Consider the following 9,821-nt stretch of genomic DNA (forward strand, 5'->3'; position numbering starts at 1 on the left):
GGAAATAAACTCCAAGGAGGCGAGATGATATTTTCTTTGAGCAGAGGAGCCACCCCATATGAAGTTTGCCGTGATCCTGTTTATTTTCTGTATGATGCTAGCCGGGAGGAAGAAGACATGGGTCCAATATACAACAAGTTGTAAGAGGACTGCTCGGGTTAGGACTATTCGTCCAGCCAGAGTTAGACATTTAAATTCCCAAGCGGATAGTTTTTTATAATATCTATCAATGAGCCACTTCCAGTCGCCTTTGGAGTAACCCTTTGCCCTTAGGTGGAAACCCAAATATTTTACTCCATTCCCGATAGACCTTGTACCGATTTCAAACAATTGAGAAATCCATTCCACCAGATCCATATTGACATCGTTGTGGTATATAATTGATTTGGACTTGTTAATATGTAAACCAGTGGCCCTTTGAAACCTGTTAAGGATGTTGAAAAGACATTGCCATGTAATCCTGCACAACATAGCAAAAATAAGCACATCATCAACGAATAAATTGTGTGAGACAGAGGTGTTCCGGCATATCTTTACAGGCCTGCATGAGTTTTCTGAAACAACTTTATTGATGAGTAGACTCAAAGAGTTCATTGCAAGGATAAAAAGCAGCGGCGATAAGGGACAGCCTTGGCGTAGGCCCCTTTCAGCTGAGAAGAAAGGGGTAGGGATGCCGTTAATGATGACCGAGTAATTCACATTCTCGATGCAAGCCATAATCCAATTGATAACATTTGGATTCAGTCCAATTTTTGCTAAAAGACACCTGATAAAGCCCCAGTCTAAACAGTCAAAAGCTCTCTGCAAATCGATTTTTAGTATGGCTGCTTCAGATCGGTTTGTGGACATGGAAAACAGGCACTCCTGAGTGATGGCCACGGCGTCCAAAATGTTCCTACCCTTCAGGAAAGCATGTTGGTCCCTTGATAATGATCCGGCCAAAGTCGCTTTAATCCGTTCTGCTATAATTTTTGTGATAATTTTGAAAGAGATGTTGCACAGAGAGATCGGTCTGAAGTCTTTGAAGGAGACCGGATCCTGATTTTTCGGGATGAGGGCAATCTGTGTGGAAGAAGTGATGTGGTGTATACTGCTAGAGATCCTCGATGCCTCGACCATCCCCAAGAGACCTGTTTTGATGGAATCAAAAAAGTGGATGTAAAATTCGATTGTCCAGCCGTCAGGGCCAGGACATTTGTCCTTCTTAAAGGTCTTCATGACGCCTAGGAGTTCCTCTTCTGTGACGGGCTGGAAAAGCTCATTGTTTTTTCCTTCATCGAACATTTGGGGAGCCGGATCAATGCTCCATAGGATGTCCTGGAAGTTGCAGATTTCTCTTCTTTTGTATTGTTCTTTAAAATGCCTGACGACCTCCCTTGAGATTTCTTGGTGAGAAAAGAAAAAACCTCCCTGTCCATCACTGATTTTCCAAATAGTGTTCTTCACTCTTCTAGCATTTGCAAACCTGTGAAAAAACTTGGTGTTCCTGTCGCCTTCATTGAGCCATATCGCCCTACTCTTTAGTCTCCATAAGGCTTCCTCTTCCTTGAGAATATGTTGCTTTTTTCTTTCCAGCTCATATATTCGGCATTTTAAACTGAAAGGAAGAGAGTTTGTTTTCAAAAGGTTGGAGATATCGTTTAATTCCTTTTGAATTTCTTGAAGAGCTGTTCTGTTTAATTGTCTTTTTTTAATTTGCCATGCCTTTACCATTTTTTTCAGGGAGGACATCTTATCTCTGAAGGTCGCCAGTCCGTTAGCAGACAAGTCCTTCCAGGCTTTAGATATTTCTAGCTCAAAAGCAGGATCCTGAAGGCAAGTTCTGTTGAATTTAAAAGGATATCCACGCCTGAAGCCCGCATCCTTCCAGCAGAGGGAGATAGGCCTATGGTCGGAAATGAACACATTTTCAATAGCCGAGAAAGGCATTCCCATTTTTTCTATGATGCTGGCATGGACAATGAAACGGTCTATCCTTTTTGCTATATAGGCCTCTTCAATCCTTCCATTACTCCAGGTAGGCATCATTTTGGATGGCAACACATCTATAAGATTCCTGAGGAGAAATTCATTTCTGATTTTGTCTGAGAGCGGCTCTCTCTGTTTGCAATTTCCCCATCATTCTTCTGGGCTCAAAGTAATGTTGAGATCACCAGCAATCATTAAAGAGTCGATGTCAAAGATTTCTGAATCAAAGAACTTTTCCCAGAATAGAGACCTGTTTCTATAAGGGGCATAGATATTCAGTATGTTGATGGGAAAGGAATGTCCTCTAAAAACTGCTGATATGAGAATGCCAACAAAGCACTTATAGGCTTTGGCATTGATCCATGAAGGGTCCCACATAACCGCTAAGCCTCCCGAGAGACCGTTTGCTTCCGAGGCTGCAATGTGCCACAATGGAAACATTTTCCTGAAATATGAGATGGCCGCCTGTTTGCTGTGCATGGTCTCTTGTATAAGAATGATTTTTGGCCTGGCAGAGAAGAAAAGGTCCTTTAGCGCCAAAAATTTGAGATCTGCGCCCAGACCTCGAATGTTCATAGAAATGATGAGAGTCATTGAGGGGGAGGGCCAACCACGCTTGCTCTAAGAGGCTGTTTCTCAGTCATGTCAGCAATGGGGACATCCACTAGTGACAGGTTCCTTATACCACCATCCGGATCATTTGTTCTCCCCCTGAAATGTCTGCTTCCACCCTTATTCTTCTTTCTAACAGTTATATTTTTGGCAGAGTTGGGGCTAATGATAGGGGGAGAAGGGAACCGGGGCTTATGAATGGTTAAAGGCTCCAATTCGAGGGATTTCTTGCATAACAGGAAGTCCAAGTCACCGTCCATTAAATTTGAAGGAGAAGATGAAGGGGAATTTAATGGGGTGGCAGATACCATAGGTTCCTTACCTTTAATGGAGGGATGATGAGCCTTATCGGGGGTGGGCGATGATGAAGAAATTTGGATGGTTTGAGAACCCACAATAAAGTTTATAGGCTTGGGGATCGGTGGGGGAGAGGGAATAGGATTTTCATCAATAGGTTCCGGGATGGGATGAGAACATTGGAACGGGAGCTCTTTGTCAGCGCTGAAATCAGTCAAGGGCATAGAGTCCGGCTTGGAGGATCCCGGCTTGGAACCTAGGCGCAAGGAGTGTTCTTGAGAGAAGTACTGAGGAGAGAGATTGGATCCCTGATCCGGATTCTTGGTAAACCGTGCTTCCTCCAATTCTGTCAGAGACCAGCGGACCGTGGGGGAATGCTTCTCTTTCTCAGAGGATAGAGGGGAGGCCGCCCAGATTTTATCATGAAACATCCTTCTCTTAGTGAACGGGCGCCGGGGGCAGCTTTTGATTAGATGTCCTGTCTTATGACAGGGAGAACACCTAAAAGGAATACCCCAGAAGTCGAGCCTTTGGTTAATTTTTATGTCCCGCCAGGCAATCTCTATGTGGACTGGGTAACCTCCCCTGTAAGTCTTTTCGATGAGAATCCATGCAATGCGCTTGTCTTTCTACCCCAGACACCATGGGTCTACGTAGACAAATCTTCCAATTGAATTGCCTATATCAGTTAAGGTTTCCCTAGACCAGAGCTCCAGAGGAAGATTTGGGAGTTTTACCCAGATTAAATTGTTTGTGGGGGTGTTTTTCAAGGGATCATATCCAATATACCATCGGTGGAGAACAAGGAAGCGTCTTCCATGAACCCACGGGACATTTATCAGAGAGAATTTTTGAAATTGAAAAATGCAATAGCTATTTTAAATTTCTGTTATGTAAACATAGAAACTGTGATAAAGATTAGGTAAAATGATTTGAATTCTTTTTGAAATCATAAATAAATTTCGATTTAGTGTGTGATTCCGCCCTAAGGTTCTCTAATTAATAGAGATCTGCAGGTTCCTTGAAAAAAACTAGAAGTCAAATTAATTAAACCCTGTTTTGTTGTCTTGGAATTAAGAAACGACCCGGACTACTCTGATCAAATTAAATAAACCCTGTTTTGACGGCTTGGAATTCAAAAAATGAGCCGCACTACTCTGATAGCTGATATTTACGCCGTAAGGCGTTCCCTCTGAGAGGAACTCCCCTCCGTGCCGCGGTGTCTTGTTATGGGCCCTTAGATCGATTGTTAGACGATGAAATAAACTCCAACCATTAGATCATCGGCGAGTCATTTCTCTGCATCTTCATCAGCTTCTGGCTCTTCTGTTTCATCTTCTGCATTGCCGCCGTTAGCTTCACCCTTCAGGTCTGCATGGGCAGGTTATGGAAAGACAGGTGGCCTGCGGCTTTCATCATCTCTCCAAGACTTCTCAACATACCGCAAGGTTGGTTCTGAAGAAGGGGATTTAGCCTTGAGCGGTGCTGGTATTCTTCGAACAAAACCTTCATCGATAAGGGAGGGCACAGGAGGAGGCACTAGCTTTTCAAAGGAGAAGGGCCTACCTTCAACACCATTGAGAAAACAATGCTGGTTAAAGGTGGCTGTTGGGTTTTTACTTCTCTTAATGCTTTTAATTCTGATCATTGCGGGATTTGGTTGGTTAAAATCTTATCGGAGTACAGAGGCATCACATTTTTCTATAGTTTTGGACTGTGGGAGCACTGGTACCCGAGTTTATGTGTATGAGTGGGTGCGGAATGATGGCAAGCATCAAGGGAGTCTTCCAATGGTGCTACGCCCATTTCCTGAAGGTACTGATGGCAAGTCAAGGCAACAGAATGGTCGAGCTTATCATCGCATGGAAACTGAACCTGGTTTTGATAAACTTTTACACAATGAATCAGGGTTGAGGTCAGCCATGGAACCACTGCTCCAGTGGGCTGAAAAGCAAATACCAGCTCATGCTCATAAAAATAGCCCTCTTTTCCTTTTGGCCACAGCAGGGCTTCGCAGGATGCCAAGTTCAGATTCAGAATGGATCCTGGACAAGGCATGGTCAATTCTAGAAGAATCTCCATTTATGTGTCGAAGAAACTGGGTTAGGATAATTACTGGGGTAGAAGAGGCTTACTATGGATGGGTAGCTCTTAATTATATGATGGGTAGATTGCAGAATATGCCGATTCTGGAGACGTTTGGTGCACTTGACTTAGGGGGTTCCTCATTACAGGTGACATTTGAATCTAAATATGGCTTGAATCTGACCATTGGAACAATGGAACGCCATCTAAATGCATATTCTCTTACAGGTTATGGCCTAAATGATGCCTTTGAAAAGTCCGTTGTACTTCTACTCAGAAAAAATTTAAAAACTGACAGTGGGAAATTCTCTGGTGGTCAGTTGCATCTCAATCATCCTTGCATACATGCTGGTTATAGACAGCAATACTCATGTTCTCAGTGTTCTTTCTTACTCCAGAATGGAAGTCCTCTGGTTGGTGGAAGAGACATAAGTAAAGAAGAATCTCGAGTAGGGCTTGAGTTGATTGGTGAGCCCAACTGGGAAGAATGTGAAGCTCTAGCGAAATCAACCATAAATGCCTCTGAATGGTCACATTCGGGGGCAGGGACAGACTGCAAACAACATCCTTGTGCTATCAGTGATCAGCAGCAACAATCTCAAGGGCAATTCTATGCTATGTCAGGTTTCTTTGTTGTGTTCAAGTTTTTTAATCTATCTGTTGCTGCTTCATTTAATGATGTTCTAGAGAAGGGTCGGGAGTTCTGCACTAAAACTTGGCAAGATGCTGAGCGGAGTGTTGTTCCACAGCCTTTTATAGAACAATATTGTTTTCGTGCTCCATATATAGTATCACTCCTGAGAGATGGTTTGCAATTGAAGGAGCAACAAGTAGTTGTGGGGTCTGGTAGCATTACTTGGACTTTAGGTGCTGCATTGTTCCATCGGTAATGGAATTTCTCCAAGTCGTTCTGGTAAGCTCTGTAACTGAAACTTTAAATTATTCATCTTCAACAGTTTTTTTGCCATTTTGATTAAATTCTTCCAGATCCATCATAGTGAGTTTTTTGAGTTGACATTTTGATCCAGCCAGAGTGGCTCACCATCAGGACTCAAAAAACACTTGCTGGCTCGAAGCCTCCAAATATCAACTCAAAAAACTCAGTGTGATGGATCCAAAAAAAATTAATCAAAGTTATTCACATCACAGAATCCTTAACTCAGAAAAAACTTATTTTACCAATTGAATAATCTTAATTGATCATTTTTCTTTTCCTTCACTCACTTGACAATCTGCCTCTATATGTTTGTGTTTATGTTGCCTTTTAATTCTCTTTTCTTTCAGAGGCTATGCATTTATTACTCTTCGCTGCATCTTATGCTTATGTCAAGTTTTTAACCTCCGTGGTTACAGAAATGTTGATTCCCCTATTTTTGCATAAAATTTTCACTTAAGTTTCTTATTGAATTTACAAGTGTTTGTTGCTTGAGTGCCATGCTTGGTTGTCTTTGGTTTGCCAAAGGTTTTGAGAAGATTAATACGATTAGTTTGGACTAGTGCTCAGTTGAGTATTAGCAATAGTTTATAATTTCTGTAACTATACTCATGATGATGATTTGTTCCATGAAAAAATAACACACAACAAAGGATCTGTACATGTGAACCTGTAGTATGTGGAATAAAGTCAGCTCACTCCCGTTGAGGATGTCAATTAATTTTCTCATGTTCCACTAATCTCAACAAGGGTAAAACCACAGAAGAGGCATCCTCAGGTCATGAGCTGTTCAAGACTAAAAGCTCATGGGCTCTTGATATGTTTGGCTATTGCTGTTCCACATTTTTCATTTTTGTGATTACTACACAATTAAATGCAGAACAGGTTTAAAGTCTATGAAGTGTTTCAGATGATTGGGAACACCTATGGCAATATTGTGTGGAAAATGGGTATATTATAATGTGGCATTGTGGTTGCATCTAATGTTTCCTCATAATCAGGTTTCTGGGATTCCAAGTGAGCTGAGGTGCCTCCCTTCCTGGATGCTTTGTTCACAAAGATGAAACCAAGTGCCTTTGATGCACCATTTGCGTGAGTCAAGAACTGTGGATATGAAGAATGGGATACTCGATGACATTCTACATGATATCGTTGACGTTGTTGGATTATGTCAAACAGTCAAAGTGGACAATGAAACATTTGGAGATTCCATGAATTTCAAAAAGCATGCCTTCCTTAAAGCAAATATAAAAGATTTAACACTGTACACAGGATACTTCCCAAAGCTTGTTTAATTATAAAACACATATATTTCTCAAATGTAGAAGTCATACCATGTGTGTGTTCCTTAATAAACCTTATAATAGAGTTTATAGAGCTGATCTTTTCTACAGACGAGATAGTCATTTAGGAAAAGAGGCTAACTTGAATTTGAAATGTTGTGTGGTCATTAGTATGTGTCGTAACTATGTTAAAGAAGCGACCAAATTGAAGAAACAGCAAGTGTATTTCCCTGGAGGTACCTTGTAGTACTAAGAAATTATTAATGATATGTTTTTCACCCCTTGTATTTAATATGCAAACAGGAATCTAGCAATTAGTTATTTCGTTTTTTCTATTCAAGACCAGATCCATAGTGCCTAAATTTGCTACTGGGCTAACCTGCATAGCCATGACTCTTTTCAGCATCTGGTCACAAAGGAGTGTCCTCTCTAGTTCTGTTTTCACACCAACACGTTTCTTGGCATGTGCCTTAGGGCATCTTAGTTGACCCTTGTTTCTGGTCATATGCTCAGGATTCTTTCCTTGTTCCCTGCTTGTGAAATGTGTCAAAAAGATCTGAGCTATAACATCAATTGTAACATTGCAGATCATGCTTGTCACTATTTTTTTTATGCTCCTCTTCATTGGCCACTGATCCATGGAAATGCATTCCTTTTCTGATGAGTGACATTCAGAAGAAGTTTTTAACATTAGAATAGTTTGATTCCAATTTTGGTTATAATTTAATACAATGCATACTTCTTCGATCCTGGAAATTGAGGGAAAATTTTACATGCAAGAGATATCGAAGATAGTGCACCTTCGTAGGTAGTTAATCCAGGGGATAACCATCAACATGGTGACAACTCAAGTTGAATGTGTTTCCCGTGTGATCTAGGCTTAACTTTCCCCAACCTCTTACATGCTCATTATTTGCTTATCATTTCCTTTTTTCTCCAAAGGCATTGCTCTAAGTTATTCTTGACAAACGGAGTTATATGGGGAAGTTGTTCATATCATGGACAGAATTAGCAAGGATCGAATAGAAGTTCACCACTTTTGCATCTCTCCAAAAGCTTTAGCTTTGTTTACACATACTGTAAACATGGATATGTTTTGGATCTGATTGGATTTCTTTTTTTATGGGCTTGGTTCTGATGCAACTGACATTTATTTACAATGAGGAATTTCATCTCTTCTTTTCCATTTTCCTAAAGTTGTTTGAACTCATTTCCAGAATTGCTAACTGGTGTGGTTGAAGCTACTATAAAAAACTAAAAAAGGATCAAATAAGGCAATTCTAGGGGATGGGCTGACATCCATTGTAGGAGGTAGGCTGCATGTTCTACTCTTCTCATGTATTATCATTGAACTGAAATTTAAGTCCAGGACTACAGTTTGTAGATCTGTTTCTATTGTCTTTGGTGCTTTGATCCTTCAACTAGTTTCCCCCATTTTATTCTGTCTCATGTGTTGTGAAACTGCCTTCCCTATAAGTGGTTCGGGGGAGAAGCTTTGCTTCTTTTAATAACATGCTCAGTCTACTAATCCTGATTGGATGGGATAGAAATTCATGTGGTTGCCATTAAGATTTCTATTGTTTAGTTTTACTTTACAAGAAGGATTTTGTATCTACTTTATTGATCTCATCACAGGAAACCTTCCAAATTCATTTGTCATGTAATTCTAATAATGTTGTTTATTCTTCCTTGAAATGAAATTAAAACAGTTATGAATCATGATGTTGCAAATTGTATATGATTTCTGTCTGTGTTTTCCCAAGCATCATATTCTGTAATGTAACTGGAATTATTTTTCTTCATTATTTTCAGGGGATGGAAGAGCAAAGATACCACTTAGCCCTTCAAATTCAGGGTGTCAGCAACCATTTGGACTTGCGCAAAGCCTTGCGGGTGGAAGTGTGCAACATGCTGATTCTCTCAAGCACCAGTCAACTGTGTCAGTTGGATTGTGTTTTCCAAGCAATTTGGGGCAAATACAAACTGATACTGGACCCTTGTGGACGCCTCACAGAGGTCAAATGCGGTTGCAGAGTCGACGATCACAATCAAGAGAAGATCTCAGTTTATCAGTTTTAGAGAGCCATCTCGTCAAGTTGTGATGGCTAGAAGCTGTATATATATTTTAGAGAAAGGCTGTGCTTTTCTCAAAAGTGTACATTACAGGAGAATCTGGAATATCAACTTGTTAAGCGGGTGTAGCTTTATGCAGCATCTCTGGGCTGGTTCTTTATGTATTGAGGGGAGATCCCTACAGCACAACTGAAATATATACTAAAATATTGCGAATTGTATTTTTGGTCTCTCTACATTTTGGCGGATGGTTGGATCTTGTTAATTTTATCTGTAATGTTAGCATATTCATCTCGCTTAGCGTCTTTGATGGATATTTGTAACATAAATGCATTTTAAATAACATTTTTTTTTCAACTTCAGGTCGCTGACAGCCAAATGTCATATTATAGAGTTATCATTTTATTCTTTTTGGAAATTTCGAAATCTCTTGGGACCCGTGTTGTTTCCTGGCAGTGTAAAGTTTCTTTACTTTTCAGAGGTTAAAAGGAAGATTCTGAACACAGTTCATTGGCAGTTCATTCATGTGTTATCTTTAATAGTCAAACTCCAAGTTCATAGGATTCAAT

The 9,821-nt window shown here is 40.4% G+C and overlaps 1 pseudogene across 1 annotated transcript; it reads left to right on the plus strand.

Moving 5' to 3' along the window:
* Nucleotides 1-4,019: 4,019 nt before the first annotated feature.
* On the plus strand, nucleotides 4,020-9,192 carry LOC149202486 (putative apyrase 7 pseudogene; annotated as a pseudogene). The gene is made up of 3 exons (XR_016253689.1): nucleotides 4,020-4,060; nucleotides 4,157-5,875; nucleotides 8,992-9,192. The product of XR_016253689.1 is annotated as a putative apyrase 7 pseudogene (transcript).
* The last annotated feature ends 629 nt before the right edge of the window (nucleotides 9,193-9,821 follow it).

Source organism: Pinus tabuliformis, chromosome 2_1, assembly GCF_031772625.1.
Source record: "Pinus tabuliformis cultivar Carrire ecotype Pingquan chromosome 2_1, CPIR1, whole genome shotgun sequence".
Classification (NCBI taxonomy): Eukaryota; Viridiplantae; Streptophyta; class Pinopsida; order Pinales; family Pinaceae; genus Pinus; species Pinus tabuliformis.